Below are 6,718 nucleotides of genomic sequence, written 5' to 3'. Positions count from 1 at the left end.
AGCATCACAAAAGCAACTAAAAAGATAGTTGTAGGTAATATTAGTTCCAATTTAATTTATAACAAAGTGTTCATTTCAATTATTAAAGAAATATTATTAGATGTAAGAATGAAGTCTCCAACTGTGAATCTGCTGTTTTCTGATTGTGTAACACTTACCAAGTTACTTAACATCCTAGTTGTTACCTCTTGGTAGGTGGATAATTGGATTACTGTTTCATGGGGCTTCTGGTGAGAACTCTGAGAAAACCAAGACTTTATTGTATTCACAAAATATCATCTCTGTTCATGAATATTTTATTATTATTAGAAAACACGTAAATCCGCTTCTATTAAAAGGTTTCTAATCAAGCCAGGCAGTGGTGGCGCACACCTTTAATCCCAGCCCTTGGGAGGCAGAGGCAGGCAGATTTCTGAGTTTGAGGTCAGCCTGGTCTACAGAGTGAGTTCCAGGACAGCCAGGGCTACACAGAAAAACCCTGTCTCAGAAAAAAAAAAAAAAAGAAGAAATAAAGGTTTATAATCAGAACCAGGGCAAGTAAAATGAAATAAAACATTAATTTTACATATCACGCTAGATGAGACAGCGTAGATAAAAATGTTGCATCTAAGTACACCAGTGTGCCATTACCAAGTAGATCACATTTGGGGAATGCAATGCACAAATGAATTAACATCAGGAAATCTATTAAGATAATTCATAATATTAAAATATTTTGAGTGTGATAGCTAATATTGACTGTAAACTTGAAAGTATCTAGATTCGCCTAAGAGACAAGCCTCTGAGTGTGTCTTTGAGGGGACAAATATATGAGAGTTACTGATGTGGAGAAGACTGCTCTGAATGTAGGTGGTCCCAACCTGTGTGGGGGCATCCTGAACTGAATAATAAGGCAAAACAAACTCAGCACAAGCATCCATTGAGTTATTTCCTGTACTGTGATCAGCCGCTTCATGCCCCTCCCATCCTGTCTCCCAACTTTGGAATGATAACTTCCATGAGGTACTCTTGTTAGGTATTTGACATAGCAGCAAGACAAGTAGATACTACAGCATCAATATAACTATTTCCACAAGTACAGATAAAACAACAGTCATTTTGATAATAGAGTCCCAAACTTAACAGAAGAAAAATTTCCAAACCTGATAAACTTTCCCACCAGGTACATATGTCATAGAGTTAGATACTCTAAAAAAGGGATTTCACTATCAATGTGTGTGACAAACAAGTTGTTGAATTTTGAATCTCGGTTTACTCATGTGGGAAGTATGAATACTCATGTAATAGAACAGTTGAGTTACTACTAGATTAAATTAGAAAATTGATAAGTATACTTTCAATGATGAGTGAAAAAAATCATTAAACTGATAAAAGAGACATAATGTAAATTTCTACTTTAAAATTTTATTGAGTCATAGAAAGATGAATTAAAGAAAATAAATGTGCAATGAAGATATTCTAAATGAAAATTCAAATAGTTGCTCATTGAATTTAATATACATATATAGATTAAGAATCCTTAATGAACAACAGTATTTTAGAATATGAAAATTGAGTCAGATAACTATATATATAAGACATACAAATCATTGAACAGTAATACTGCTAATGTTTTCAAGAATGGAATTTAAAAATATTAATAGATTCTCAGATTGAAATAGCTATTCCTTAATAACAACAGAAGCAAGAATAGAATAGGCTCACTACTAAAATGTACATGCATATTTGGAGAATATATAACTATAAATTTATTACTAGAAAAAATTATAAATATGTGAATTTTCCATATTCATTTATTAAAATTAATTCCAAACATTTTATGCTTGTTCTAAAGATGACAATAAAAACATCCAAAAATTTAAAGAATGTGACATCAAGGAATAATGAGGCAAACTTAGCAATTCAAACTACAAATATACTAAATGACTCTGTGTCAAAAAATACAGGGATTTGTATAAACTCTCACAATAGCAAAAGGATAGACAACTTTCTGAGGTTTCAGAGACTGTCATTTCTCTGGGATAGGTAAAGTGTTGCCAGAGTATGTGCATCCTGAATTGTACGCACAAAGGAGAATATACTTCCCAAATGCAGATCTGAACACGTAGCTTCTCGGCCAATGTAGAAGGAATTCTGAGACAGTGTTGATTTCCATCAACCTGTGATGAGGCAGCATCCTGATTCCTTTCCCACACCATTCTGTATGTCCCTTACTCTGGTTCCTCCTCATATTCCCCCACCCTTTCTTCCATCCCTCTGATCCTCTCTACCTGAATATCTTTTGCCAGAGTTATTATATGGTTCACTTATTGCTTTCTGATCTAAACACAGATATCACTTTCCCAGAGAGATCTTTAAAAGCATCATTTAAACCAGTCATCTCTTTGGCCTGATGAATGTTCTTGACTCCATCTCTTACTTTTTAGTATCATATGCTGTGGTATTGTGCATTCTGTCATTTGTTTCATAGCTTCTCCCTACTAGAGAGAGCTGCATGAGACCTGGAACCTTCTACTGCTCACTCTTATAATCTGAGGTTGAGACCATAGGCCTTTAGCAAAATAACTAACTGAAGAAATAAATTGCCTTCTGCCATATCTTTAAAAAAAAAAAAAACTCTATTAAAATGGATAGTAGATTTAAATGCAAAAATGTACAAAATTTTCAGTACAGAGTAGGAGACAGAGTTTTATCTTATAGTACTTACTTCCACAAAAGATACAAAATTCATGATTCATAAAAGCAAAGAGAAATAGATTTTTATCTAGGAAAAAAATTAGCAAATGGATAAATTCAAGAAAACCTTATACATATAAATAACAAAGTTTATATGGCAAGGGGAAAAAAAGGAAGTTCCAACTGGGAAAAACATTGGAAGAACATTTATTTTGAGAAGGGATTCATAGTTGAGCATCATCCAAGGAAATTTACGTATCAGAAAACTATAAACAATAAAAAAGTATAAAATTTATAAAATTTTAAAAATTTTAAAAATAGGAATTAATTCAAACAAATGACCTTAAAAGGCTTTCAAATGAATTATTTATCATTGATACATCTGAAACTATAAACTGACCATTCAGCATCACAAAAATCACAAACATGATTTTCTCTTTTTTTAAATTTTGTATTAGATATTTTCTTTACTTACATTTCAAATTTTATCCCCTTTCCTCATTTTCCCTCCAACCCTCACCCCATCTCACTACCCCTCCCCCTGCTCACTAACCCAAGCACTCTTGCTTCCCTGTCCTGAAATTCCTCTACACTGGGGCTAGAAACCTTTACAAGACCAAGGCCCTCTCCTCTCATTGAAGTCCCACAAGGCCATCCTCTGCTACATATGCAGCTGGAGCCATGAGTCCCTCCATGTGTACACTTTGGTCTGTTTTAGTCCCTGGCAGCTCCTGGGGGTACTGGTTGGTTCATATTGTTATTCCCTCTATGGGGCTGCAAACCCCCTCAGCTCCTTAAGTCCTTTCTCTAGCTCCTCCATTAGGGACTTTGTGCTTAGTTCAATGGTTGGCTGAAAGCATCCACATTTGCATTTGTCAGGCACTGGCAGAGCCTCTCAGCAGACAGCTATATCAGGCTCCTATCAGCAAGCAATTGTTGCCATCCACAATAGTGTATAGGTTTGGGAACTGTATATGGGATGGATCCCCAGGTGGGACAGTCACTGGATGGCCTTTCCTTCAGTTTCTGCTCCAAACTTTGTCTCTGTATCTCCTCCTATGGGTATTTTGTTTCCCCTTCTAAGAAGGAATGAAGTATCCACACTTTGGTCTTCCTTCTTGAGTTTCTTGTGATTTGTGGATTGTACTTTGTGTATTTTGATCTTCTGGGCTAATATCCACTTATCAGTGAGTGCATACTATGTGTGTTCTTTTCTGATTGGGTTACCTCATTTAGGATGATGTTTTCTAGTTCCATCCATTTTCCTAAGAACTTCATAAATTCATTGTTTTTAATAGCTGAGTAGTACTCCATTGTGTAAATGTACCATATTTTCTGATGATTTTCAAATATTGTAAAAGAATGCAATGAATTAATGAACTCAAAATTAGTAAAGAATAAACTTATGAAATTATTTTAGAAGGAATATTTCTCTGGGTTTAAAAAATAATGTGAAAAATTAAGTATCGGTCAGAGAGAATAATTGATTATAATGTATATATATTATAGTACTCTGTAATTTTGTTATTAAAGAAACAGAGACCTTTTAAATTACATCCATATTTACACCCAAATTTACATCACCAAAATGTAAATTATATATAAATAATTATATATAAATTATATGTTGCAGGAGATATGTAGCTATAGCCTATAACCTTAGTGGAAGTCATTACAAACAACTTTCTACTACAAACAAAGCTTTTAACAATTCTTATTACTCAGTGAGACAGAAGGGGAATTAATAAGAATCTGATATATTTTATTCTATATTTTAAAAATTATAGTCAGACTTCAGCTGCTCAATTCTAGGCCAGACGAGCCAGGAGGATAGGTGAGTGAGCCCTTGCCAGCTGAACTGCCCTACTCCCTGGACTCAGTTCCCCATGACCTCCCCTACCCTCACCCCACTGCCTGCCCTGTAACTGGGTCTGTGTTTCCAACTCCCAAAGAGTCCAGCTGCTCAGGTGCAGGCCACACCAGTCAGAAGAACAAAGGCCACCTGCTGTCCCAAAGGCCAAGAAAGTTGTCAGAAGTCAAGCACCCAGTCTGGTCAGAAACATAGGGGTTCACCAGTTAAGCAGAAATCCCCACCACAAAGCCTAAAAAACCAAAGAGCAAACAAACCAAGAAACAAAACACCCTTCCAACAAGAACTAACCTAGAAGGGAGCACCTACACCTACAATCATCCCAAACTCAGATGTCTAAATGCCAGCATAAGAACACAATCAACAACAGCCAGAACAATATGGCACCCCCAGAGGCCAGCTATCCTACGATAGCAAGACCAGAGTGTTCCAATGGGACTGAAACCCAAAATGTGGACCTTAAAGTCAACTTTATGAGGTTGATAGAGGTCCTTAAAGAAGAAATAAAAACACATACCTTTAAAAGTCAAGGGAAAAACAAACAAACAAAAATTTGAAAGAAACCAATAAATCCCTTAAAGAATGCCAAAAAAGCAGAGAGAAAAAAATTAGCGAGGATAAGGAAAATGAAAGTTGAAATAGAAGTGATATGGTGAGGGTAGGAGTGAGGGGGCCTCTCTAGCCTGAAGCATCCAACTGTCCAGGACAATCCCTGGTATATGGCACCACAGGAACCAACTCCCGGGCCCAGATAAAGAGCCACCTCCACAGCTCTTGGGTGGGAATAAGATCCCCTTTTCTGAGAATTGCTACCACTCGATATGAACCGGTGGCTGAAATTGGTGTCGGTGCCTATGGGATGGTGTACAAAGCCTGAGATCTCCACAGTGGCCACTTTGTGGCCCTCAAGAGTGTGAGAATTCCTAATGGAGGAGCAGCTAGAAGGGGCCTTCCAGTCAGCACAGTTCCTGAGGTGGCCTTGTTAAGGAGGCTAGAAACCTTTGATCATCCCAATGTTGTACGGCTGATAGATTCTGTGGTACTTCCCGAACTGATGGGGACATCAAGGCCACCCTAGTATTTGAGCATATAGACCAGGACCTAAGGACACACTTGGACAAAACACCTCTGCCAGGCTTGCCAGTTGAGACTATTAAGGATCTGATGTGTCAGTTTCTAAGTGGCCTAGATTTTCTCATGCAAACTGCATTGTTCACCAGGATCTGAAGCCAGAGAACATTCTAGTGACAAGTAATGGGATGGTCAAGCTGGCTGATTTTGGCCTAGCTGGAATCTAGAGCTACCAGATGGCCCTCATGCCTGTGGTTGTTATGCTCTGGTAATGGGCTCCTGAAGTTCTCCTACAGTCTTCTTACACAACACCTGTGGACATCTGGAGCATTGGCTGTATCTTTGTAGAGATGTTTCGTCCGAAGCCTCTCTTCTGTAGAAACTCTGAAGCTGACCAGTTGGGGAAAATCTTTGATCTCAGTGGATTGCCTCCAGAAGACTACTGACCCGGAGAGGTGTCTCTACCTTGTGGAGCCTTTGCCCAACCCAGAGGTCCTTGGCCAGTACAGTCTGTGGTGCCAGAGATGGAGGAATCAGGAGCGCAGCTGCTGCTGGAAATGCTGACCTTTAACCCACATAGGGAATCTCTGCTTTCAGAGCCCTGCAGCACTTCTACCTGCAAAAGGAGGAAAGTGACACAGAGTGAGAAAAAGAAAAAGCCTTTCCCAGTTTCAGTGGAGGGAACCACCCTGATGCAGCAGCCTCTGCCTTACTCTGAAGCTGTGGAGAGTTCTCCAGTTTTTTAAGGAGAATATTTTAAGCCTTAAATGACAATCCTCCACCTCTCTTTATGAGGTTTACCCCTCCCCTTACCCATTGATTCCTCTACACTAAAGGGCAGGCTTATGTGTCTTCTTCCCTCCCTGATTTATATTAGGATATTTTTAATACAGGAAAACAAAACAAAACCAATAAAACAAAACAAAACCAACCAAACAACCAAACAAAAAACTGAGGGAATTCTGGAAATGGAAAACCTTGGTAAGTGATAGCTACTGCAGACATAAGCATCACCAAAAGAATAAAATCGATGATGAAAGAATCTCAGGGTTGAAAATATGATAAAAGAAATAGACTGATCAAAGAAAATGTTAATCTAAA

The 6,718-nt window shown here is 37.9% G+C and overlaps 1 pseudogene; it reads left to right on the top strand.

The window, feature by feature from the left end:
- Nucleotides 1-6,263, top strand: part of LOC116080532 — a 23,661-nt pseudogene extending 17,398 nt beyond the window's left edge.
- Nucleotides 6,264-6,718: the final 455 nt, after the last annotated feature.

This window comes from Mastomys coucha, unplaced genomic scaffold, assembly GCF_008632895.1.
Source record: "Mastomys coucha isolate ucsf_1 unplaced genomic scaffold, UCSF_Mcou_1 pScaffold6, whole genome shotgun sequence".
In the NCBI taxonomy this organism is placed as follows: Eukaryota; Metazoa; Chordata; class Mammalia; order Rodentia; family Muridae; genus Mastomys; species Mastomys coucha.
Note: the sequence above shows the minus strand (reverse complement) of the source record. Positions and strands in the feature narration are given on the sequence as shown.